Source organism: Psammomys obesus, unplaced genomic scaffold (assembly GCF_907164565.1).
Source record: "Psammomys obesus unplaced genomic scaffold, mPsaObe1.curated_primary_1811, whole genome shotgun sequence".
Classification (NCBI taxonomy): domain Eukaryota; kingdom Metazoa; phylum Chordata; class Mammalia; order Rodentia; family Muridae; genus Psammomys; species Psammomys obesus.
Genome location: NW_026585797.1, coordinates 13,484,846 through 13,512,755, shown reverse-complemented (window position 1 = coordinate 13,512,755; position 27,910 = coordinate 13,484,846). Strand labels below are relative to the sequence as shown.

Here is a 27,910-nt window from a genome sequence, read left to right as displayed (position 1 = left end):
ACCCAGTATCCAAGAGGTAATCAGTAGCTGGTGGCATAGCACACAGGCCTGTGGCTGGTGGCTATAGCCCCTAGAGAGCCTTGGGGCAACCCAGGAACTTTTCCAGGATTAGCTTGGTGCTCTTAATGGAACCAGAAGTTTCCCTCCCCATAAGTTTTGCTCCCATACAGGGAGACTCAGTCTGTGGTATTTTGGGGTCCTCAGTTCTGTCTGGGATTGTGAGTAGAGCATGTAGAGACAGGCATGTGTCTCTGAGCTGTAGACTGAGGGCCTACAGAAACCCAGGAAGTTTTCAGAAATGTTTGGCTGGGTGCCCCTAGGTTGGATCTGATGTTTCTCTCACAATCCAGTCTCTGATGTTTGGGGACCCACAGTTCTGTCTGGTAGGGTGAGTTTTGCAAGTAGGCATGTGGCTCTGGGTTGGCAACTGATTGCCAACTTAAGCCAAGGACCCTTTCCTGGATTTTGGCTAGTTGAACTGAGATAGCTTGGATCTGATTACTTCCTTCACCATGGAATTTTCTCTTGACTGGAAAACCCAGTGTCTAATGTTGTGGGGCTAACAGTTCAGTCTGGGATGGTGATCAGAGCACACAGGCCTGTGTCTCTGGGCTGACAACGGAGCACCTGCAGGGACCCCAGAACTCTTCTGGAGTATAGCTGGTCACCTGAGATTGGACCCAATTGCTTCTTGCACTGTAGGTTTTCCTCTTACCTGGTGAACATAATCCCTGGTGTTTTAGAGCCTATTATGCAGTCACTGCTGTCCTGCTCTTCACACAGTGTGTTCTTGGTGCTGCCATCTTGGATACATAATGCATTTTTTTTTAAATCTTTTATTTATTTTTTATTAATTACACTTTATTCATTTTGTATCCCCCCATAAGCCCCTCCCTCCTCCCCTGCCAATCCCACCCTCCCTCCCCTTTCTGCATGCATGCCACTCCCCAAGTCCACTGATAGGGGAGGTCCTCCTCTCCTTCTTTCTGATCTTAGTCTATCAAGTGGGTTACATAGTAATGGGAAGAGGGACTGCCTCTGACATAATCTGATTGGCCTGCTCTTTGATCACTTCCCCCTGGGGGGGAGCAGCCTTACCAGGCCACAGTAGAGGACAATGCATTTTTTTTTTTGTAGTGCTCTTGGCTTCCAAAGGAAATGTCTAAGAATTCATGACAAGATGGATTGATATCTTAAGTCAGCATTGTCTCTTCATTTGTTTTGGAGACTGAAAGAAACCACAATATTAAGGCCACACAAGTTTATTCAATCCACATTTAGACATTTGTACAAATATTAAACTTTTGGAGCAGTCAAAGGTTCTGTGTCATACTTACAGCAGTCTAAAATTTATATATTTCCTAATTACCCTGCCAACTGATACACCAGTGAGCTTGCTAAGGGATGCACAAATCCAGTGAGTAGAGAAATGCTGACAAGGTCACAGAACACTTAGCTGTTTCAAACAAGAGCATTAACAACACAGGATAGCAGTCTCAGGTATTCATTTGCATTGTATTCATTAATTATAACCACTAATGCTAATATTCTAGTCACTATGAATATAGTAAGAATTTCAAAGCAAATAGTATAATAGACACAATTTAAAGATGTTTACAGATACTTATTTTTCTTATTGATATTTTAAATATAAACACAGATGTCCTATTATTGCAAATTATCAGAGGCCATATTTGTTGTAATTAGGCCTTCTGATTCTCTAAGCTTTTTTGTTGGGGTTTGTTTTCAGTTCAGCCTGATGAACAGATTTTCACCAGATCTTGTCTTAAGGTCAAGTACACAAATTTAGTCCCTCAAAGCTGATTTATTTCTGAGACTGTTACTTCTGGGATTCAACAGATTTGCAGTGTAGGAGTATTAGTAATAGGTTGTTGGCAACACTGAAGAAGTCAATTACATTCCATCTGAATATATTTTATTATTCTGACAGATGTTGATTTACGAGAATTTTGACCTTATTACTAATTTCCAAAGAATTATCATAAGATATTTTGTACCCAATAGCATAAAAATTCAGTGAAATGATATTATCTATCAGTGCTTATTTATAATCTTGATAAAATTTTCTTCATGAATTTTATTCCTTGACAAATAACTATTTTGTAGAAGGTAAGCTTTCAAAATGGAGGGAACCCCCCATTATTTAATTATAAATTAAATATTAATTTAATTAATTTATCAGATGAAACAGTATGCACCAACAAAAGAATCAATTACTTGAGCTGTGAATTTATCTAGTTAATATTCCTTTTAAATTCAGAGTTGTTGGACAATAGTTTAAGTCGTTCCTAACATTTCAATATAAGTCCCTCTGACTATCAACATTTCTCTGCTTCTGAATGAATATAGGCTAAGTTCTGGAGGTGTTTGTATTTGGTATAATTTATTGTCATTTAGAATTAAGCATTTTTTTTTCTACAGTGAAGTAATGTTTAGAAGTGCCAGTTCTTAAAAGGTAATGTAATTAAATCTCAGCTGAATGACCAATCATTAAGTAAACGGTTGGTAATGAAGATAACGCCATTTCCTTTAGTAATTACATATCAGGTTATAGTTAGACATCTCAGATTATTATTTTGTTTTTGTCTTTTACAAGACGAATGGCACAGTATAGTTTCCTCAGGATGACTAAAGACTTTCTATTTAGTCTCCACTCTATATTTGTATTTGATTCTGCTTCATGACAGCCTTTCTCATAGGCTCATACTCTATGATTGGAAGGTAAAAGCATTGATTTTTAGATTTCTGAGCTCCCCCTGACCAACGACTAAGTATAATTTGTAGAAATTTTGTTCAAAATCTGCGTTAGACTTGTAGAAATTTTAAGTGATTTGACTGAGGAAAATAAATGTAATTTTTTGTTTGCTTAAACAATGGGAATATTTTAATTTAGAAGACCTATGATAAGTTGAGTTTTTGGTTGGAAACCTTAATATAATTCAATCTAAACAGCTTTTAGTTATTAATGGAGAGAGAATGAAAAGTGGAACATGTTTTTTATTTTTTATTTTTTGGTGGGCGTTTCAGGAGACAGAGCTCACATGATTACACAAATATAAACTTAGGAATATCTCAATTATAACACCAGGAAACAATGAAGTTGCCATAGAAGTGGGGGGAGGGCTGTTGAAGGAAAAGAACTGAAATTTTTTAACATCGGCAGCCAATGTTAAATCTGAGAGATGAAGACAAATAATTGAATGATTCCCCAAGGAAATAGTTGGTTAAGCAGGGAGCCACCCAGATGTTCTGAATATCAAATGATGTGATTCTAGGGGGAAGAGTAAGACAGGTGTCAAATGCTGCTAAGGAGTATGGAGTGAGAGCACTGTTATTTGTCATTAGACCTACCTCTGTAAGAGTCATAGGGAAAGAGCAATCATTTGTGAAGAGGAAATTATGCAGGGAGAGGAGGGATTATTGTAAAGAAGACCTTTAAGAAGAGATGTCAATTACACCCAAAGTAGCTCCACCGACCCATACTGTAGTGCAATCAAAGGGCTTAGCAATATCCATCTTAGCTTGTCCCAACAGTCCGAATTCATCTCAAGCTCACTTGATTTATGTCCATAGTAATTATTAATGAGATTTCTTTGTTCTCTCAGAAGTTTCCCAGTTTTGATATTAAAATATGTGACTGTATTTCCTCTAAAGACACAGTAGAGGTCTTTGGTCAGAAACAGAAAACAGTAGCAGTTCCTCTTATTTGGGATTTCTCTAGCCACAGTGACTACAGCAAATCAGATGGGAAAGAGATGGACATATGTATTTAATCAAATACCTGTGTATTTTTCAGTATAGTTAGAAAATGAAAGAGCGGATCACTAAAGGATATACTCAGAAAACTTGTAAGGTTTAAAAAGAGAATTCATTATTTAAAGCCACAAATACAATAGGTGTTACTAAAGAACACTTGAGATATATTTGAGAATTGCTTGTTGTTTTATAATTTTTTTTAATTTTATGTTCATTAGTGTAAAGGTGTCAGTGTTACAGACAGTTGTGAGCTGCCATGTGTGTGCTGAGAATTGAACCCTGGCCCTTTGGAAAAGCAGATATTGCTCTTAACCACTGAGCCATCTCTCCAGCTTATAGGTATTTTTATTCGTTTTGTTCTGATGACAGCCTACAGATTGGGAAAGGATCTTCACCAACTCTATATCTGACAGAGGGCTAGTATCCAGTATATATAAAAAACTAAAGACGTTAAACAGCAAAAACTCAAATAATCCAGTTAAAAAATGGGGTACAGAGTTAAACAGAGAATTCTCAATAGAAGAATATCAAATGGCAGAGAAATACTTAAAGAAATGCTCAACCTCACTAGCCATCAGGGAAATGCAAATCAAAACGACCCTAAGATTTCACCTTACACCCATCAGAATGGCTAAGATCAAAAACTCTAGAGACAAAACATGCTGAAGAGGTTGTGGAGAAAGGGGAACCCTTCTCCACTGCTGGTGGGAATGTAAACTTGTACAACCACTCTGGAAAGCAATCTGGTGCTTTCTCAGACAACTAGGAATAGCGCTTCCTCAAGATCCAGCCATACCACTCCTAGGCATATATCCAAAAGATTCTCAAGTACACAATAAGGACATTTGCTCAACCATGTTTGTAGCAGCCTTATTTGGAATAGCCAGAAGCTGGAAACAGCCCAAATGCCCCTCAGTGGAGGAATGGATGCACAAATTGTGGTATATCTACAAAATGGAATATTACTCAGCAGTAAAAAAACAAGGAAATCATGAAATTTGCAGGTAAATGGGATATGGAAAAGATCATCCTGAGTGAGCTATCCCAGAAGCAGAAAGATACACACGGTATATACTCACTCATCTAGACATATAATATAGGATAAACCTACTAAAATCTGTACACCTAAAGAAACTGATCAAGAGGGAGGACTCTTGCTAAAATGCTCAACTATTGCTAAATTCCTATCCAGAAAGGCAGAGAGGATGGACATCAAAAGAATAAGGAAACAGGAAACAAGTCAGGAGCCTGATACAGAGGACCTCTGAAAGGCTCTGCCCTGCAGACTATAAGTGCAAATGCTGAGACTTATGGGCAACCTTTGGGCAGAGTGCAGGGAATCTTAGAAAAGAAGTGGGAAACAGTAAGATCTGGAGAGGACAGGAACTCCACAAGGAGAGCAACAGAACCAAAAATCTGAGCACAGGGGTATTTCCTGAGACTGATACTCCAACCAAGGACCATGCATGGAGATAACCTAAGACCCCTGCACAGATGTAGCCCATGGCAGTTCAGTATACAAGTGGGTTCCATTGTAACAGGAACAGGGACTGTCTCTGACATGAACTGATTGGCTTGCTCTTTAATTACCTCCCCCTGAGGGGGGAACAGCCTTACCAGGCCACAGAAGAAGACAATGCAGCCACTCCTGATGAGACCTAATTGACTAGGATCAGAAGGAAGGAAAAGAAGACCTCCCCTATCAGTGGACTTGGGGAGGGGCATGCATGCAGAGGGTGGAGGAAGGGAGGGATTGGGATGGGAGGAGGGAGGGAACCACGTGGGGGGATACAAAGAGAGTAAAGTGTAATTAATAAAGACTAAAAAATAAACAAATATACAGAAATGCAGCTTTAGTAAGGGTGATCCAAGTAGACAACGCTGCTGCTGCTGAACTAAGGAGACATCTGGAACACAGGTGAATGCAAAGCAGAAGAATGAAAGTGTACCAGAAGCACTGCAGATATAATGAGCTCCAGAAATCTCATCAGAGACTCCTTGAGGATCTGACAGAATTCCAACATATATGAACAAGAACAAAAGCACTGCAGAGGGAGTACAAACTTAATAATTGCAAAAGGGTGTTCAATATTGGAAATCATTTCCTTTTCAATAGAATGAATAGAGAAGACTTGAGCAAAATATAAAGCATTCAAATATAATTTAATAAAAATTATTTAATTATTTTTATTTTTTTTAATTACAGTTTATTCACTTTGTATCTCCCCTGTATCTCCCTCCTTCCTTCTCTCCCAATCCCACCCTCCCTCTTCCCCACCTGTATTTCTCTCCCAGTCCACTGAGAAGGGAGGTCCACTTCCCCTTCCCTCTGACCCTAGTCTATCAGGTATCATCAGGAGTGGCTTCATTGTCTTCTTCTGTGGCCTGGCAAGGTTGCTCCCTGCTCAGTGGGAGATGATGAAAGAGCAGGCCAATTAGTTCCTGTCAGAGACAGTCCCTGTCCCCATTACTATGGAGGCCACTTGAATACTGAACTGCCATAGACTACCTCTGTACAGAGGTTCCAGGCCATCTCTATGAGTGGTCCTTGGCTGGAGTATCAGTTTCAGAAAAGACCCCTTTGCCTAGACTTTTAGGATCCGTCGCTGTCCTTGTGGAGCTCTTGTCCTCTCCAGATCTTACTATCTTCCACTTCTTTTATAAGATTCCCTGTACTCTGCCCAAACTTTGGATATGAGTCGCAACAGAAGTTAAACAGCAATCAAGTAATCCAATTAAAAAGTGGGGTGCAGAGCTAAACAGAGAATTCTCAATAGAGGAATATCGAGTGGTAGAGAAATGTTCAATATCCTTAATCATCAGGGAAATGCAAAAAAAACGACCCTGAGATTTCACCTTACACCCATCAGAATGGCTAAGATGAATAACTCAAGTGACAACACATGCTGAAGAAGATGTGGAGAAAGGGGAACCCTTCTCCACTGCTGGTGCGAATGTAAACTTGTACAACCACTTTGGGAAGCAATCTGGTGCTTCCTCAACAACTAGGAATAGCACTTCCTCAAGATCCAGCTATACCGCTCCTAGGCATATATCCAAAAGATGCTCAAGTATACAGCAAAGACATCTGCTCAACCATGTTTGTAGAAGTTTTATTTGTAATAGCGAAAAGCTAGAAACAGCCCAGATGCCCCTCAGTGGAGGAATGGATAGAGAAATTGTGGTGTATCTAAACAATGGATTACTCAGCAATCAAAAATGAGGAAATCATGAAATTTGCAGTTAAATGATGGGAAGTGGAAAAGATCACCTTGAGTAAGGTATCTCAGAAGCAGAAAGACACATGGGGTATATACTCACTCAGAAGTGGATACTAGACACATAATATAGGATAAGCAAATTAAAATCTATACACTTAAGGAAGCTAAGCAGGAAGGAGGACTCTGGCTAAGATGCTCAAACCCCATTCAGAAAGGCAAAGCAATGGACATCGGAGGAGGGAGAAAACAGGGAACTGGACAGGAGCCTACCACAGAGGGCTTCTGAAAGGCTCTACCGTGCAGGGTATAGAGGCAGATGTTAAGACTCATAAAATTTTTTTTTTTTGGAAAATGAAAGCTGTGGCCTATTAGTGTTTCAGTAGAAAATTTACCATACTTTTACAAAACAAACAGTACCAATTATTCTTAATTTATTCTACTTGGCATGGGACAGGGAACATGCCATAATTCATCTTATCAGGTTAATATTACTCTAATAATAAATCAGATAAAGGTATATCAGGAACAGAAAACTATAGATCAACATCTCTTGAACATAATGAGAAAATCTTTCATGACATACTATTTAGCCAACTTCTGAAACATTAAAAATATTAATACATTTTTATCAAGTGCTCTATTTTTAAAAACATCTGCTGCAGCATCCAAAACCAATCAGCGCATTTTTTTTTTCATTTACACAAAGTAAGAGGTTAACCAAATTTTATCAGGAGTTTAAATACAGAAGTACTGTATTCCTTCTGGTGCTTTTTTTTTTCCTTTTAAATGTATTATTTCTTTTTTTAGCTTTATTTTATTTTATTTTTTTAAATATTAGTTACAATTTATTTACTTTGTATTCCAGCTGTAGCCAGCTCCCTCATTCCTTCCCAATCTCACCCTCCCTCCCTCACCTCCTCCTTGCCCCTTTCCAAGCCCGCTGATAGGGGAGGTCCTCCTCCCCTGCAGTCTGACCCTAGCTTATCAGGTTTCTTCAGGTGTGTCTGCATAAATTTATCATCTCAATTTCTAAATGGTCAGGAAATTCTGAAATCTTGTCCAATCAATGCAAGTGAATAAAGCTTTCTACATGAATTACAGAAATCCAGTCCCTGGTTTCTGTAGAACACTCTTATGGAGAAAGTCTATGTAAATGGTGCCAAGATTCTTGCTTTTAGGAGCACATACAGCAAGAATATGATGAATGGTCATCTGATGCTTAGGTTTCATTATGCTGTTGCACCATTGCCTTAAGAAAGGGAAGATTGTTCTTTTGTTGGCAGACTGACTCAGATGAGCCCTTTAAAGGGGAGGAGCGTCCACCTTCAGGAGGGAGATCTGGAAGCTAACAAAGACCTTATTCCTGTCTCCAGAAGGGAGAAGTTTTCAGCAAGGGCATTGAGATATCTGCTAAACCGAGTAACAGCAAGATGGCAAAGAACAGGGGGCTGTGCTTTTCTCGCATTGAAGTGAGTCTGAAAGAAGACCTGAGCTCCATAAGGGGCGTTAGCTGGCCAATAGGACAATTCCTGTCCTAGGAACTGTGAACCAGACATGCACTGAGTGATGATGGTACATGTTTTAATACCAGTATTTGGTAGGCAGAGGGAGGTGGCTCTCTATGAGTTAAAGGACAGACTCGTCTACAGAGCAAGTTTCAGGACAGCCAGGGAAACAAACAAGCAAGCAAACAAACAAACAAACAAACAAACAAAGGAAGCCAGAGATGCTCTGTTTAGACCACTAACTTAGAGAACCCTGAAGGATTCTGTAATGAATGGGTGCTACAATAAGCTTGTGTGAGTGTGCTAATTTGTAATAAACAAATGAAGTTATACTTTATTTTCTAAGGTAACCCTGATCTGTACTAACTTTCAGTTTACTTTCTGTAATTCTGTTTTATCAATTTTTTATATGTATGGAGGTTTTTCCTATGCAGACTTTTCTGACATTTTGAACACCAAACTTTATTAGGTACTTATCAAATCTACTATAAAGCATAAGCCATACATGCTACTACACTATCCAAAGACACAGAGATTTTTTTCCATACTAGAATATTTTTCCACTTTATCTAGGTAACAGTAATTTTTTAAACAGGATTTTAGAAGCAGAGCATTCATTTAAATATAATGTACTATTCTACGAATCAGAAAACCTATAAGAAACCAGAAACAAGTGACTAGACTGCTAAGAAACATTTTTCCCTTAGTTGTTGAAAGTATAATTGCTGAAGTAGATGAAACATCACATGAAAAATCTTCATTTTGATTGCTATGATTCTGGTAAGAAAGGCCAAGAGGAAGATCATTATCATATCAGAGGAAAGAAAAACCCTCAAGAACTCTTCTAAACTTTAAAGTTTATAGAAAATTATTGCCAAAGTACAGGAAGAAGGCAAAGGTTCCGGGAGGCAAAGCCTCAGATGAAGTCATATCTGAAAATGTGACAGGCTAATTGCCACCAAGATTCAGCAGGCAGCGTACACCGTAAATGTTTAATGGAGTTCAGACATCTAAGTAGGCAATATTGAGTGTATTTGAGAACTTGACACTCAAGGAAAAAGCCAGTTTCCCAGGGACATGCAGATAGTTAACTAACAGAATACACTAATGTCCTTCTCACCAATAGGGGGTGTAGGCAGAGGATGGTTCCACAATGAAACTAATTGCAATGTAAAAGAAACAGACTAACTCTCCCGCTTATACATATACTCAGACAAGTTTCATATTTTTAAATTTTATTTACATATTTATTTATTACAATTTATTCACTGTGTATCCCAGCTGCAGCCCTTCCCTTGGGACTGGGAAGAGATGAGGGAGGAAGCTGCAGTGGGGAAGTTGCATATTTTTATTATTTACTCAATAAAGTGTTTTCACTTCATGTCTCTTTATGTAAAGGTACATACATGTACAAACATTAGGCTTTGTGTAGAAAGAGTAACAGCATTATTAACATATGTATAATCACAGATCCTCCAAGATTACTGGGCAGAAGTCCTCAGAGTTGACATGAGAAAGACCTTTTTTCCCTGAATTCCTTTATGTTTACCAGCTCTCATTATATTGGGTATCATCAAACCATATTCTGCGATGGCTACTTTATGTAGCTAGATTGGGCTAAATTGTTTCCTTATAGCTAAGGAAACAATAATCTTGGGTGTATTTGTGTCTATCCAGAGGAAACTGATATTTGAATTAGTATACTGAAGAACAATGTCCTTTCCAATGTGTAGAAACTAAACACTCTGATTTCTGGATGGTTTGGAGAGAGGGAAAGGTTTAGAAAGGGTGAATTTGCTCTTTGATTAAAATATAATGTTGATGTTTCTCCTTTCTTTACTCTCTCTGTTGCTGTTTGTCTTTCTGCCTCTCTCTCTCTCTTCCTTACTCAATCCTTACTCTCTCTTATTTTTCTGGATTCAGTTTGCATAGGTTTTCTGCATTCTGTCACCATCAGTGTGAATTCATATGGGAAACTCCTCTGCTATATCTAGAAAACATCATCTTGAATTTATTCAATACCTCTGGCTAAGAAAAAAAGTGAAGTCAGAGTGAAGAAATAGCAATTATTTCATAAGTACATTTGGTCTAAAGTGTTTGGTTCTAGAGTATTGGTCTCCTGGTACTTGAGTTTCTACAGTTTTGAGAACTAACACTATTGTCCCAATAGTTCTCAGTCTTTGGGCTAAGACTGAAATTATGGTACCAACTTTCTAGATCTGCAGCTTAAATATAGAAGACCATAATAATGCAAGGTATTTCCCAGTGAAGTTATTTCTGTGTGTCCATATGAACTACCTTTGGTTCCTTCTTCTGTAAAGAAGACTGACAAATATACCCTTATATTTAAAAGAGATAAGCAAATCCCCATGGAATTCCCCCGACCAAAAGAAAAAAAAATGTCATCAGATTTCATGGAGTTACAATTGGTTTTGAAACACCTAATTTGTTACCTGGGAAGAGCAGACACTCTTAACCACTGAGCAATCTCTCCAGTGCCTCCAATTGCTGAGTTTATACAAAGCCCTAACATAGAAGGGAGAATACAGTCATAGATACCGGTCCTCCTGATCCAAAGCTGTAGGATCTCCAAGACACAGTACATCAACAGGATAACTGTTAGGAATCCCACTGAGGATCTAATATTGATGGTGTGACAGAAGCCAGAGACCTCAACCCAGACCAATGACTCGCTGAAATAATGAACATTTGCAAGTAAATTTGTGTGGACAGAGGGACATAGTCCAGGGCACAGTGTGAAACACTATAGCTTCCAAGATAAGATGTTTTCTATGTTTTGTTTTATTTTGTTTATATTTTTTGTTTGTGTTTGTGTGTTTTATTTTGTTTTTGGGGTGTGGAGGTTGCAAAGGCGAAGGTGGAGACAAGAAAGTAGGGAGATGACTGGGACAGGTATACATGATACGAAACTCAAAAAGAATTAAGAAAAATATGCAAAAACATATATAGGTAAGCAACATCATGCTTATGAAGTAGGTAACAATATTTGTAAACCCCTAAAAGACAGAGGAAATTATTCAGTTTGTAAAGTATTTGCTTTGGGTTCAATCTGCAGAAACAACAAAAAGAGGGAAAGGAAAAGAGTATGTGAAAGTACGGGTAGTAGCTATATGCACTTGTCATAACAGTTCCCAGTGCCCCAAAGATGGATGTTTGTGCATCCCGGGGACCCGTGGTAAACTAACCTAAGACACTTGGTGAGTTCCAGGTATCTAAGAAAAGAGATTCAAGGCTGTCCTCTGACTTTCAGATACACAGAAGCACATTAGTACTCACCCACTCAGTCACACACATGGACCTGTGAACATACAAGTGTGCACACACACTTAATCTCAGCGACTCTGTAAATTTCATTTGTCTTCCCTTACAATTCATTTTTTACTATATCTACTTAATCTCCATACTTTGTCTACAATGTGTGTGCATATAAAAATACATATATATGTAAAAACACACATATGTACGTATGTACATAGGGAGAGAGGAGAGAAGGGTAGAAGAAAGAGAGAGAGAAGAAGGCCTGGCAAGACACTAGAAGGGAATGTGCATTATGAAATTCTCAACATATTAAAATGGTGTGTTTTAATGAAAATCCAAACAGTCCATGCTTCTTGAAAGTTTAATGAGAACCTTGTAATTTGTGTTTCTGAATCCCAGCTCTTCTTTCTTTCTGTCAGTAGATTTTCTAATTGAATGTCCCTGCCCTGCAGTCTTTCCAACTTCTTACTTATTCATCCAGATTCTTTTATTCTAGTTACATTATTGAATTCCATGGAAATAAAACACAAAAACAAAAATGAATATTCACAGCTACTAAACTGACAGAAATCAGGTCTGAAGTAGTCAATCATGGACTGAGTATCTAGGCACTTCTCTATTACCCTATGCCATAGCACATATTAATACAGTGAAAAGCCTCTCAATTTTAGGTCAGATTTTATGTATACCAAATGTGTGTGATTATCTCTATATCTATCTGTGTCATCAATATCTACCTATCTTTACACTTTTAATGTATAAAACTGTGTAATTTAATTAAAATACTGAAATGGTTACTTATTTTAGAAAACTTAAGGCTATTCCCATTAAAACATTTTATATGCGTACATATAAAAATGTGTTTTATTTTACTTTGTAATATTTATTTTTCTAATATATATGATTGTTATAATCATTTTATATATCTCTCATAATTTAAGTATTCATTAATTTGATACACAGAGTATTTGTTTTAATCAGGATGACATAGTATATTAAAATACATTTATTTTTTATTTTTGGTATTATTTATTTCTTATTTAGTATTATTTTATCATTGATTGATTATTTTTTTACCAAATTTAATATTATGTGATAATCTAAGTTGTACTTTAGGAACACCTATTAGCCCTTTTCCAAACTGTTGACTGTTTGGATGACATAGAGGACTATGCTTGAATGTGGAGTGTTCTTTCTACTTCCAGGTGCCAAATGCTGCACAGAGATTAAAACAGACAAAAGGTGTGGAGCAGTATATGTGAAAATGCAGTAAGAGGAAACTTGATTCTTTGCTAAAAACTCAATCCCCACATCTGAATCAGTGAACTTAAGTAAAAATACTTTAAAGAAAACCATCTGAAGCAACTCAAATTATACTAAATTGCAATAAATCATGTGCCTGTAAAAGCATATATGGGAAATTCAGGGATAGGAAAAATCAATTAAATGCTTACTACCTTGAAACTAATCGTAGGCCTGCAGATCGAATTAGCTCACCAGTTATACGTATAATTAATAAAAATATTTCCAAGATAGACTGCCTCTGGACAAAGAACAACACTATATCAGTGGTTCTCAAACTTCCTAATGTTGTGAGCCTTTAATATAGTTCTTCATGTTGTGATGATCCTCAACTTAAATTATTTTTATTACTACTTCATAACTGTAATTTTCCAACTGTGTCAGTGTCTTAGGTCATCCCTGTAAAATGGTAGTTTGTCCCCAGATGGGTCATGACAAGCTGAGAACCACTTTTTTGGCTGTTAGGCTTGTACATACAGTTCAATAAGCACAAAATAAGTAATAAATCGATGTACAATGGAATAGCTAGTGTATCACTCCATGAAACAGAAAAAAATAGAAAATGATAAAGTAATGATTTCCTACAGGATGATAGTGGGAAAGATTTAAACTGAGAACTCTGCTAAGTATCAGTGATGTGTCAAGTCAATGGAAATAGAATTAGTACACAGGAAGACTGAGCCTATTCCTCTGCAGCTATTCCTCATAGCCAGTCAGATAGTATTCAAGTCAGTTTAACATTGATGAGAAAAATAGGAAACAAGGAGAGGAACAGGTGGAATAAATAAATGGCAAAATAAGGAACATGAAAATCTTCCGTTTTAGCTCAGTGTGAACAGGGAATATAAATGAGTATCAAAAAGAGCAGATGAAAGAATATGTGGATGAACATTAAGGAAAGCCCACATAAACATCAAAGACCACATAATGCTAGGACACACTGAACAGTGAGATGAGAGACAACAAGGACACATGCCAAGAAGCTCACATTACAAAAGTGGTTTGAGTAGGTAGGCTCTACTAGGAAAAGGGAAGTTTAAATATTTCTAATAAGGGTAAAAGAGTTTGGCAGGTATTCATTTTCTGAAGAATAAATAAACAATTAGCAACCTAATCAAGGTATTAAAACTTAGCATTCACAGAAACAGCAGAAAATAAAACATTTGAAGAAGGAGATTATCAAAGAAAGACGTCTTAGTTAACCTTAGGAATATAACTCAGTGCAGGATGCATTAATGTGCATGCATAAAAAAGAGGCAACAACCTAAAGCACAAGAAGTGTGAAAACTCACAAGCAGGTTACAATAATTAAGAATAGCCTGCACACATTTTTAATATGGACAATATTTATATATATTTAGACTGGTTAGTCTTGATAGTGAAGCATAATCCATGTACTGCTGGCAAAATGTTTAAACCACACTGTGGTGCCTTTGCATAACTTGGGTTCTGCAGCCCTGAGGAGAGGTGACAAGAAGGAAGGAAGGACAGACACACACACAGAGAGAAGTAGGATTGTGAGTGCTTGGCCGCAGCACCTGAGAAGAAGGAATGAGGGTCATTATATACACGTGAGATAGCAGGCAGGTTGGGTAATCTTGGTAGAATCAATTTCTTTTGCCGAAGCATTTTTAGGATGTAAGTATCTCAATGAAAGCTACGGTGAATATTTTTTGTACTCACTATCAACATTCACACTCAGACAAAAGAAAATCTTTGCCATTTTTCTGAGTGTCACACAAAGGAAAGGTTTTACCACACTGACGGGGCTGTAGCACTGGTGTCCCTGACACAGCCATGTTCATGTCAATAACATGGTCAGTCCCAACTTTATTCACTCATCACATCACATACACTTCTCAAAGGTAATATGACAGCTTTAGGAAAGTACAGCGCTGATTATCTAAATCTTCTGAGAATTTGCCCTAGGAAAATATTAACATGTAAAGTAGGAAACAATTAAACTATAATATGATCATTAAAGTTTACTTTGTGGGAAATATCTTGTGTTATTGCAAAAGACAAGTCATATAATTAAAATGACATAGCATACAGTTATAAAGAGTACACAAACCAGTTACCCGTCTCTTCTTTATTTCTTTTTTTATTATACTGATGTAGATAAAATCAAGGCCTTAGGAATGCTAGATTAATGTTTTACCACTGTTGTTATAACCTCAATCACCAATGTATTTTTAGTTCAAATATTTTCACAGCTATGTATTTGTATACAACTGAGGAAAATTGCTTGTGTCTTGGTGGCAGAAAGTTAACTAAACTTAATTTTCTTGTTCTTTTTAAATAGACAAAGCAAATACAAGTACTTAAATTCTGTAATATAAAATTACTATTAATGTAAAAATAAATACGGTGACCTTAAAAAATGTCTAATTAATGAAATGACTCTAAGCAGACCTGTCTCCAAGTCTGAAGATCATAACATCTTAACCTTCAAAGCTTTCTGCAACTCGTGAATCAATACATTGTTTAACTAGGAAAATAACCATTGGCTGGCAGAGGGTGTTAATGTCATGCATACATCCTGAAACTGGGACTGAGTCATCCTATTCTAAATAACTTAAAAAAATAACTTAGAAGTCCAACTGAATGAGTTTACTTAAGATGGAATTCTAAATGAAGTCAGTAAGAAGGCTATTGGGAACACCTTTAAATGTGCCACTTGACAGAATTCTGCACTGTGTTAGTAGAATAGCTGTTAACTAAAGATTTTGAAAACTGGTGGCTTTTAAGTTCTTAGCATATTTGTTAGATAATGTGGCTATTCAGCAGTCATGGGTATTTAAGTAGCTGGGGACCATACAATTCTCAGGATCCTTCAATAAAATGAGTTATTAAGTGGATTTAAAATATAGTTTGTTGTTAGAGCAATGCAATGCCCTGTTCTAACAGATCTTACAAAGTGCTTAATGGTATTGGTCCTCTGAGCTGAGTAGGTGGCAAGGATTATATCTCCATTAATAAATAATGAAATCATGTCTCAAGTGGTACCAGTCTCAGCCACAAAATGATGTGGAAGACAAAGATGTCAATTATCAAGGCGTATAAGGAAGATGATTTCAATAGTGGTGCACAGAGAAGGTAGTGGTAACGGCCAACTGAAAATACTGGCTCATAAAATCTAGCAATGTGTACCTCTCTGATTTAAAGCCCTATCATGGCCTTGAAACTCGGTTCTGTATCATTGATGTCTGAAGAAAAACATCAAGACTTTTATTTTGGAGATCTATGTGGTAAAAAAAAGAAACAGAAAAACTGGAGTCTGTCTTGATATGCTCACTCTGTTGATGGAGTAGCACGAGCTACCAGAACAACTGGGAACCTCAGGGCATTTATTATGAACAGCACAGAGTGTAGGATTTAGCTAGTCTCAGTAGGAGACTAGCTAACAAATACCCGGGAGAAAGACGCTGAAGTTGCTAGATTTTGCTCACCCTGCCAATCATCCCCAAATTATTGAACAATTTTAAAAAAGCTGTAAATTTTTAGCTTTGCCTTTATGGGGGAAGGACTTGTCAATATCCCATGGATGCATGTCCACAGTGATTCACATGGCTGTGCCCATTTAAACACACACATTCATGCTGGACTTTGCTCACTCGGGACTTCCTTTGTTCCCTCCTAACAAATAACTGATTAAATCAGCTTATCTGACAAACTGTCCTAAATGTGTGTTTATTTCAATCAATGGAAAAACCTATTTTCATGTGGCAGAATATTATTGTGTGTTAGATTAGGTGTTGATCATTTTTGTTCACTTCTATGAATAAGGGTTTGGATAAAAAAGTTACCCAGTGGCAAGATACTGGAATGATTAAGACCCACATGAGTAGGAATATGGGATCTGAAATAATCTGACCTGGTCAAAATATTGAAATGAATACCTCCAGATAAATTTTATTATTAATGTATACAAAGATTTGTACTCATATCCCCAACTAAAAGTCAGCTATGTGCAATTGTATCAAAGAAGCTTCCTGTTGCTGTGACAAAATCAAATAATAAGGAGATAAGATTGATTTTTCAGTCATTCTCAGAGGGTGTTTGCCTCGTTGTATGGACTTGTGCTGCGGCTGAGCATCACAGTGGAGAGTACGCGGCAGGCAGTTCTCTTCAAAGAATGGTAGTCGGGAAGGAGGATACAGAGAGGACTGTCCGTGGCTCTGCTCTCCCTTTCTAGGACATGGCCTTGCTTACTCAGAATCTTCCCATGCCTCATGCGGTCCCTTCACCTGCAAGTTTAAGTGCGTTCCCGTTTAAGCTCAGAAGGTGCCTAAATGTTCAACATAGGAACTCTGTGGGAACAAACATCCGAACACAGAGGAAGGGCGCTGGTTCTGTGTACACAGTGAAGCAAAGTAGGGCCTTCGCTGAGCCGCAAGGCTATATTAGGGGCATTGTAAAAGACATCTTTCATGACCCTGCCCGCAGCCCTCCCCTTGTGAAAGTGGTGTTTTGTGATCAGTAGATTTAAAAAGCTGTTGGAGGTGTGCACTGCCTCAGAGGGAATCCACACTGGACAGTCTGCTTACTGCAGCAAGAAGGCCCATCTACATATCAGCAATATTTTGCCAGGGGCTACCGTGTCTGAGGGTACTATCATCTGTTATGTGGAGGAGAAGCCTGAGGACGAGGGAAAGCTGTCAAGAAGCTCCAGAATTATGTCACAGTCATCTCCCACAATCTGGAGACCAAGAAAACCCAAATGAAGCTTCCTTCAGGGTCCAAGAAGGTCATTTCCTCAGTCAACTGAGCTGTTGTTGGTGTGGTGGCCAGTAGTGGCAGACCTGACAAATCTATCTTAAAGGCTGGGGGTGCCTACCACAGGTAAATGCCAAAGAGGAAGTGTGGATCACGTATTGGGGTGTGGTCATGCATCCGGTGTAGCATCCCTTTGGAGGTGGACACCATCTGCAGCACATTGTCCAACCTTCCACTATCCCAGGAGATGCCCCTGCTGGGATCAAAGTCGGTCTCATTGCTGCCTGCTGGACTGGGAGACTGTATGGAACAAAAACAGTGCAGGGAAAGAGAACTACAATTTAGTAGCTAGAAAAGTATGTCCTTTCTTTCTTGTAAAGAAAGAAAGACCAAGAATAAAGAAGAAAGGAAGGAAGAAAGAAGAAAAAAAATGAAAGAGAGGAGAGAGAAAGGAAGAAAAAAAAAAAAGAAAGTACAAAAGATCCAAACCACTCTAAAAGCGAGAACATTGTGAGCCCAATAACAGTCTGTGGTAACACAACAAAATATACTAATTATTGTGGTTTAATGATAGAATAACTGGTTATTATGATAATAAATATAATATATTTATCACCATGATTTCATTTTTGTAAGTTTATGTGTTAAATAAAATGTTGTAAATGGGCAAAAAAAATTTCTAGCTGCCCTCTAAAATTCACTTTAATTAATCTGCTATCTTTGTATATGAAAAATATGTGACATCATAGTAAGAGCACAGTAACTAGAGAACAATCAAGTTAAAAAAGAAGTACTGTTACTGCTTTTCTGGAGAAAATTTACCCTTAAATACAAAATGGTTTGTATTTTTAGATTATACTTATCACACTCCAGAAAACAGACCAATCCATTTGGCCATGATCTAGAAATCTACAAATAATAATAACCTAAGAATGGTAAAACAAATCAGGTAGTGGTGGTGCCTGCGTTTAATCCCAGAACCACAGAGGAAGAGGCCGGTAGACATCTGAGTTTGAGGCCAACCTGGTTTACAAAGTGGGTTCCAGGAGAGCCAGGGTGCCACAGAGAAATCTGTCTCTCTACCACACAAACACAAACACACACACACACACACACACACACACACACACAAACACACAGTACTAATTAAACTAGACATGGTAGCTTGTGCCATTCATCCCAGGAAAGTGGGTCTCTCCAAGTTACAGGCCAGCTACAGCTACATAGTGAGACCCTGTCTCAAACAAAACAAAACAACAGTAAAACAGGTGTTACTAAAAATTTTGGCGTTACAGTTTCACATTGCTGGAAGAAGCATTGTGTTATTTATAAGGAGAATAAATTTCCCTGAATTTACATTTTACTTTGTTCCTTAGAGCACTATCTTGGTAAAGGGGGAGGTAGCAGCCAAAACAACAGAAAAATTTCTTACTAGTATCTTATTGTTATTTACTAATTTTTAAAGTGATTTTTATTTACATATGTTTGTGTGCTCCCGTGTGTGTGTGTGTGTGTGTGTGTGTGTGTGTGTGTGTGTGCTCACATGTGCACAGGTGTCATGAAACCCAAAAGATTGTATTCAATCCTTTTTGAGCTGGGATTCAAACTCTGGTCGTCATGATCAAACAGTCAACCTTTGGGATAATTGTCCAGTTCACAAAGTATGTTCATACATAGGCCATAAGATACTGTGCACCTGCCCCTTACCTCTGTTACCTTCTCCTCAAAATCCCTCTACAATTATTCTGCCTCAGGCCTGTCCTACTTTCTTGAGCTAAACTTTGCAACACTGTGAATTATTTCTGGAATGTATTTCTCCCAAATACATTTATGATTGTCTATGTAGTAGTTAAATCAGAACTAAAATATCTCTTCCCCAAAGGAAGCCTTCCAAATAGTGCTCTTTTTCTTCTCCCTCCTCTCTCTCATTTTTTCTTTTCCTATCTCTCCTGTCTCTGTCTCTGTCTTTCTCTGCCTATATCTCTTTGTGTGTGTGCTGGTGCCTGTCTGTAATTATAAGGGTTGAGGTCACAGGTCAGGTGTTTTCCTCTGTCGCTCTCCATGTTATTATTTGAGAAAGTGTTTCTGACTACCAAAGCCCCCTTCTTTCTATTTCTGCAGTTCAGGATTTCAAGTTCCCACTACTAAGCTGGCTTAACTTTACCTTCTTAATGGTTTCCTTGTTTTGTTTTTTGTTTGTTTGTTTGTTTTGTTGTTGTTGTCCACTTCCTGTAATTGAAGGATGGCCCCAAAAGAATATTGGTTTTATTTGGTTCACAGTTCTCTCCACTGCAACATATTAATATATATAACTTATAGGGTATTTTTATCTTTTTAATAACTACAATGATCTCATTTGTTAGTTACATTTAAGAAAGGAGGCTGTTTTATTTTGCATTTTTGAACATTATTCTTAAAGGACCAACTTAAACAGATGGCAAATTCCATAAACAGACTTTATGTGAACAACTGCTACATTGAAGTGCATTGAAATTCACAACACTTTCAGTAAAAACATTTACTCAAAGACAGTCTATTTATAAATACCCACGAATTATCAATTACTTTATAATCTGTAATCTTTGCAACCAATTATTACTTAATAAATGATAACCACATACTGAACAGCAGGAGTATACAAATGGAAATATTTAATTTTCACTAAACATTAAATTCTCCATACTGACTGAGAACTGGAACTACATGAAAGAGGGGAGGCTGCAAAACAGAGCAACCAGGAACTGGTTCAAAAGGGCCAGGTTCTCCCATCCTCCATACTTTTTCTTTCCCTCTTCTATCTCTAATGCTGCAGTTCAAAGTTGTAACAAATGTGGTTGAATACACAGAGAAGAACATGGGGAGTAGGCTCATTGTTAGAATTGTGTGTCGGGATTCTCCTTTTATTGCATTTTCATCCCTCCCCTTCTATTTCTCTCCCTTTTGCGTGGGGAGGTTCTGTTTTTCCTCAATTGTCCTTTCCAGATCCCTGAGGAATCCTCTCTCTCAGCTCTCAGCAGGGCCTTTGAAACACCAAAGTGAAATTGTACAGGAAGTTGGATGCGTTAAAAGTTAGAAATGGCAAGCAGCCAGGGAACTGTCCCTGAGTGACAGGTGGCCGACATGGGCCTGTAAAGAAAAGGACAGGAAGGTAGCATTCTGTAATCCAGTATGAAGCAGGCCAGGAGGGTGGTGCTCAGTTGCTATACACTTTGCAGCTAAGTGGAAGGTCATGTGTCTCAACTGCTTGAAGATTTACCAAGTATCAAACTCCCTAGCTAGCTCTCTGATCTCCACCTCTGTGTTTTCCATTATCTGTACTCAAAGCCACAGGGCTGTCACTACCAGGCACTTCACCTTCCCACGTCTAAGTTACCACTGGTCAGTTGCCTTTCTCTAACAGCACTCGTCTTGACAGTCCTGTCTTAAGGATGTTCATCAGATCGATCCAAAGGGCCCCTTCTCCTTCGTAGATAGCCAAGTCTCACACTGTTCACCTCTCTGGAGCCAGACAATCTTTGCAGTATTTTGCTGCCATGGTCTAGGACAGCAAGGGCTACACAGAGAAATCAGGTCTCAAAAAACCAAGAAAACAAATATTGCTAATACTTGTCCAACAGTGTATCAGTTTGTTATCCAATGATTTTTTTTGTTATTGTTGTTGTTGTTAAAAATAAAATATGTTTTTAAAAGATAAAGTGGTAGTAGAAAGCCACCCTTTACCTTTTTATTTTAATTTATATTATTTTCTTCACAATTTATTCATTATATGTCAAGATTGAAGTCTCCTTCCTCAATTTCCCCCCAGTCCCACACCTTCCTCTCTCTTCCCCCATCCCCTTTCCCTGGTCCACAGAAAGGGGGAGCTCTCCACTATTGCCATCTGTCCACAGCTTGTTAAGTCTCATTAGGACTGCCTGAATCCTCTTCCTCAGTGGCCTGGCAAGGCTGCATCATGAGGGGTGAGTGAACAGAGAGCAGTTAACTAAGTTCATGATAGAGGCAGCCTCTGCTCTCCTCATCTTATATGACATGTGGGTGAATATTTCTACAATCATTCTAAAAACTTTCATCTTTATAGATTTCATTTTCTTTTAAATAAGAAAAAGAAGACTGGTCATTTTGGGCATCTGCTTTTCAAATGTGTAACTTAAATATAAAATTGTAGAGCAAACTAGAAATGCAAGAAGCTCTTCAGGGCTCAGAGATTAGTAGGATTTAGACAATTTTACCTCCAAGTGATTATTCAGCTTACTCGTGCTTAGTGGCCAAGGTGAAGCTTTCTTGCTCTGTATGTTCAAAGCCTGGGTTTGATTTCAAGAAGCATTGCTTAAAAGTCAGAGTAGCAAGAAGACCAGATAATGACCATTTGAAAGGAAGTGAATTTTAAAGACAGGAAAAAAAATGTATTATTTACTTTGTTTTCTTATCATCACTAGTCAAATTCCTGTATGCTTGTAAAAAAAAAAAAAGTGTATTTATTTTCTAAGTAAGCTTTCTGAAGTAAATATTGAGTCATTCCTGTTTTTCATTCTCTTCTACAAGTGGTACTTTGTTATGGGTAATGAGTTTCAGTAAGAAAAAGTCCTCCCTTTCTGAGCTTGGAATAATATAATTTAAAATATAAGGGAAAATAACCTGTTATTTGTGCTTTGTACCATGAACACCTATGCTCTTGCAGGCCTGGCAACTCGGACTGCTTCTCTGAGAAGACAAGTAGAGGGGTTAGTCGTGCTACAGATGAAGCTTAGAGGCAAGTTTGGCAACCCTCTCCATGCTCCACTGTTTGAAAGTGTGTGGATGGTCAACAGGTATACAGTAGACAGGGCTTATTTAATAGATTCTCTGAACTTGTGTAGAAAATCATAACATTTCATGTGTGTATGTGGAATAAACATCTGGGAGTTGACAGTTATGATTTGAATCTGGAACATTCTAATAGATTTTGGTTTGGGGCTCCCATGGGTTGTTTTTTTTTTGTTTTTTTTTTTTTGTTTTTTTTTTTTTGAGGGTTATACTATTTTCAGGAAATGGGGCCTAGTTGCCTCAAGTAGGTTGCCTTTAATGGTTCTAATCTGCTTGCCTGGTCCACAGAAATAAGAACATCTTCTACCACATTCTGTGGTTGCCATGACCTCTGTCAGATAGTCTCCCCATCATACTTTCAAACTCTCTGAACTGACGAGCAAATAAAACTTTGCCTGTATTAGTGATCTCTGCCATGTGTTTTCTCCATAGTGAGATAATAGTGGATATTCCAGTTTGAAACACCCCATTCATTTTTTAAAATGAAGATAAAATCTATATAATATAAGGTGCAGGTACCAAATTACTATGTAAGTCATAAATATTTGGTTTTTTGATGCTATATTTCCACTAGAAATCACTGCTATTCTGTGTTACTCATTATTTGTAAATATCTATCCACCAAAATTATCTAGTCATTGAGTGTTCTCTTTTTTTTTTTTACTTTTAAAACATAAACTTTGTTATTAAAACATATAAATAAACATGTAAATCTACATGTAAGTGTGTATTTCAAATTATACAATATTTACATTATTCCCTAGATTTGCAATTTTTAATTATAAAATATAAAGTTAAATATAATGTTAACCAAACCTTTGGCAGAAGGGGAGTTAGTATGACAGGGAAAGGATAGGAGCCCCACAAGGACCAAATATATCTGGGCACAGGGTTTTTTTCTGAAACTGTTTCTCCAACCAAAGACCATGTATGGATATAACCTGGATCCTTTACTTGGACGAAGCTTGTGGTAGCTCAATAACCAATTGGTTTCCCATAGTAAGGGGAACAGGGACTATCTCTGACAGGAACTCAATGGCAGGCTCTTTGACTCCCCAACCCCCAAGGGAGGAGCAGTTCTGTTAGGCCACAGAGGAGGACTTCACAGCCAGCCCTGAAGATACCTGATAAAACAGGGCCAGAGGAAAGGGGAGGAGATTCTCCCCAATCCGTGGACTTGGAAATGGGCAGGGAGAAGCTGAGGGAGGGAGGGTGGGATTGGGAGGGAATAAGGGAGTGGGGCACAGCTGGGATACAGAGTTAATAAAATGTAACTAATAATAACAAACAATAAAAAAAATAAAAAATATGTTAACATATTTGAGACTTCAGCTCTTAAAATAGAGACTGTAACACAAGTCACACAAATTTTCATTAGTTTAGACCTTTTACTAGAGTTGTGTAGAGGTATATCCTTATGACAATTTAATTCATGAGTTGCTTAAGAAACAAGCAGTACATTTGGGGCTGATCAGAATTGCAATTTAAGACACAAAAAAATTTAGCAGGCTAATGTTTTCTCCAGGATCTTGCAGGTCTCAAAAAGACAGAAAATACAAAATCCACAAGAAGGGCAGGAGAGTTGCATGTGGTGTTAGTAACGAGTTTAAATTGAGGTAGTGAAAGACTCAGAGTAGTAAGAAATCTTGTACAAAAGGAATTTGTGTAACTAAAGAAAAATGGATGAGACAGTTTCAGAAAAGGAGTTGATGAAAAGACAAAGCCATTACTGGAATAAAGATGGAGCTAATTACCCTGGTGGCTACCTGTGGAAATGAAATGTTCTAGTCTATGACAATTGTAACTCCCAGCATGGAAACAGTAGCAAATTGCTATTTTGGATCTATAAGTGAATTGTTTTCTGGTGTCCTCCTGCCCTGCTTTATCAACCTCTCTTTATGTATGCAGCTTCAGCTGTTCTGTTCTACCATGAACTGGGTCTTGAAAAATATAGATTTCCTTTTAGCATTTTCGTGAAATAGGCTTTTTGAAATGAAGTCATTTACTTCATTTCATTAAGTTAATGTGTAAGTTAATTAGTATGTATTGACTCTAATAATTTTACTTTTATGAGAACAATTCACATGCATAAAGATACTGTCATTTTTATTGAAGTAAATTTGAAATAAAAACATGAACTTTTCTAAGTGGAAAAAAAACAGTAAAGATAAAAATGCCATAAAGGCAAAACTTTGTAGCAAAACCCACATCTTTGCCTTACCCAAAGTACACATTTGAAATAGATATTCAGAGAGTAGAATATAAAAGATACACAGATAGTATAGCATTTCAAGAAAACTGCATAAAGTAAAGCAAAACAGTATGTTTTCCTTTTTTTTTTTTTTTTTTTTTTTTTGAAATGCTGAGAGTGTTGGCCACCCAGGAATCCTGAGCCTTTTAAACTCATAGCCTCATAGCTCTAGCCATTGAGAACTGGAGACTTGTGACTGTGGAAGCTTGAAGTATTAGGTTATTGCTCTGATACTGTTGACACTGCTGGCCTAGTATCTAGCAACAAGTGTTACACTGCAGCTTCAGGCATCTGGTGTCCCTGCTCTTCATCCTTGGCAGCTCTCTAGAACTGTGCCAAAGGTCCAAAGGTCACTCCCCCCACCCCACCCCACTTTTCATTATTCTTTCCCATCTTTGGTCTTTTCTATTTATAGCCCTTTTCATCTGTTCCCTCACCTTCTTTGATATCTACAGTGCTTTTAAGTTTTGCTCCTGGGTCATTTCTTTGGTTGTCCCCTATTATAGTGACCCAGTGGCTTACAGATTAGGGGGACTTTGTGAGATAAACAGTCTTGAAAATCAAATATTCAACTACTAGATCATAACAAAAAGTGGTACAAATAAACAGAAAATCAAACATAGAAGTAAAAACTCTAGAAGAGATGAATAAGGGTAAGATGCATACACAGCACTCATGATTTCTAGGTAGATGAAAATGTGGCCAAGTTCAATAGAAGACAGAAAGTTCAAAAATTGAAAAAATGAAACCAAAAGAATTTTTGCATAAAAGGACCAGTCCAAGATAATAGTTCCCAAATTCTCTGAAAGATTTCATTTTCAAATACTATTCAAACTTGAATGAATAAAGATACAACACCCAGGTATTTTCTCTACCCGGTATACAGCTTTGCTATGATGCCAAAACTCAAACATGTTTTCTACAAAATACAAATAGGTTTTACTTATTTTCTTAAGAATACAGTAAATATCTGAGTTACTATTTACAATAAAAAGATATTAAAAGACAAATCTATTGCATTTATGGGGAGTATATGCAAGAAATACTGAAGTGCAGTATTATTAAATCCATTTATGTATCATATGTTAAGTGAGATAATAAAATTCATAGAGCCAGAGCTCTAAAGACAGGTTGGTGATTGCAACACTTGCCCTCCAAGCATGCAAATCAGAGTTCAGACCTCTAGATTCTATTCAAAGCTAGCTATGTAGGGAGGCCTGTCTTTAACCACTGCCTGCCTCTGAAAGCAAGCTGGATAACAAGAGTAACACGTCAGACTGCTCTGGATTTCACTGAAGACATGCATCAAGACTAGGAAACATCAACCTTGACCCTCTAACATGAGTGCAAACACAAGTAAATGAACATCCCCACACACGCAAAAATAAAAGAGCTTGTGCAGCCCACATAAGCATGCCACATGCTTGAAAACTAAAGGGAATGCACATTCCCTCCACATACAGGTCCATATCCATGCAAACAGAGGCGCATGCACACCCCACACATGCCTGTCCACATGCATCCATACCACACACAGGTTAAAGTGGAAAAGAAAAACATGATTTGGTCAAATTACTAAAAAGTGCAAACATTCTGACAAAATTTAAAACCCATTTTATAAATAACATTATTTAGTAAGTAGGGGCCTGTACAGAAATAGACATGTTTTCAAATGATAAATTATAGATCAGTCCCCAAAAGGCTTACATCTTATGCGCAGTAATTGGTAGGTATATATTTATAATTTCAAGCAAAAGGCTGTATTTGATCTTACTCCTATTTGGCATGTATTTGAATGTATTAGCATGTAAGAGCAGGGAAAGTAAACCTTGTAGAAATATGCGAGTTTAAAAGAAAGGGAGAAAATGGTTGTAGTTTTAGGGGGTAAAGGTGGCTTATGCAATTTTATGTTTTTTCTCTTTCACAAAGTGGACATTTGTATTGCTAAAATATGCTTGAGATTGGGGAACACTGGAAAGATGCAGGGGGAAGCTCAGCACATTTAGGAAACATTCTTCAAGTCAGCCAAGGCCTTCTATACTTCATTGTGTCTATCCCACACTATTACATGGTTTTCTTGGTTAGATATTACATTCTTTAAGGTATCAATACAATTAATGCAATTGTACATTTATTAATTGCTAAGTTAATCATGGACACTGTAGTATGTATGAGAGGGCTAGCTAATGGATTTCTCTTGTACCTATTTGTTCTAATGTCCCATATATCTCATCTTTGTAAATCCCTTTCTGGTGATACCCATGTTGACCTATAACCCTTGCCATTCTTTACATAGAGATCACAAGAAAGAAATTCAAGGGGCAAATGAAAACCTCCTAGGGAACTGTTTGGGGTCATTTCTTTATGGAGCAGAATGATAGCTCAACATGAACCTTTCCTCTGTCTGTTCTGGGAGCCTGTTTTATCATTGGTGAAATTATCCATAGTCTCATACTGAGGCTGTTTATGTGGGATGAATAAAAACAGAAATGACATTAGGAAATAGATGGCATGCTCAATACAAATGAGTATTATTTTCACAAAAATGTTTTTAAATGGAAAATAGGAACGTAACAACTTACAGAGTAGAGCACAGCAGCTGCTGGATAGATCATGTCTGTAAAGCTGATACAGAGGGCACAGTCTCAGCTGTGTGGTACATCTATAGCCATGCTACCCTGGGGAAGAAGGCACAGATAGAGCTGTGTGGTACATCTGTAACCATGGTACACACTGGGGAAGAGGGCACAGACTCAGCTGTCTGGTACATCTGTAACTGTGGAACATTAGGGAAGAGGGCACAGACATAGCTGTGTGGTCTTGGTTTTGAAAATCAAAGTACTGAAATAATTTAGCCTTACAACTTTTCGCAATTATCCAAATAATATCTAGTCTGAGAAAAAGAGTTAATACCCTCATCTCTTTTAGGAAATTATTTATAATTTGAAACAATAAAAGCTGATTTACACATTACTGAATGGAATACACATTAATAATATTTTTTACAGTATTTCCCAATTACCAAATCTTCTTTATTCTTAAAACACAAAATT

At 37.5% G+C, this 27,910-nt stretch overlaps 2 pseudogenes; both read left to right on the top strand.

Moving 5' to 3' along the window:
• The first annotated feature begins 17,285 nt into the window (after window positions 1-17,285).
• LOC129670672 (60S ribosomal protein L8-like) lies at window positions 17,286-18,148 on the top strand (annotated as a pseudogene).
• A 4,311-nt stretch (window positions 18,149-22,459) lies between these two features.
• LOC129670671 (ATP-dependent RNA helicase DDX18-like) overlaps window positions 22,460-27,910 on the top strand; it is a 71,711-nt pseudogene continuing 66,260 nt past the window's right edge.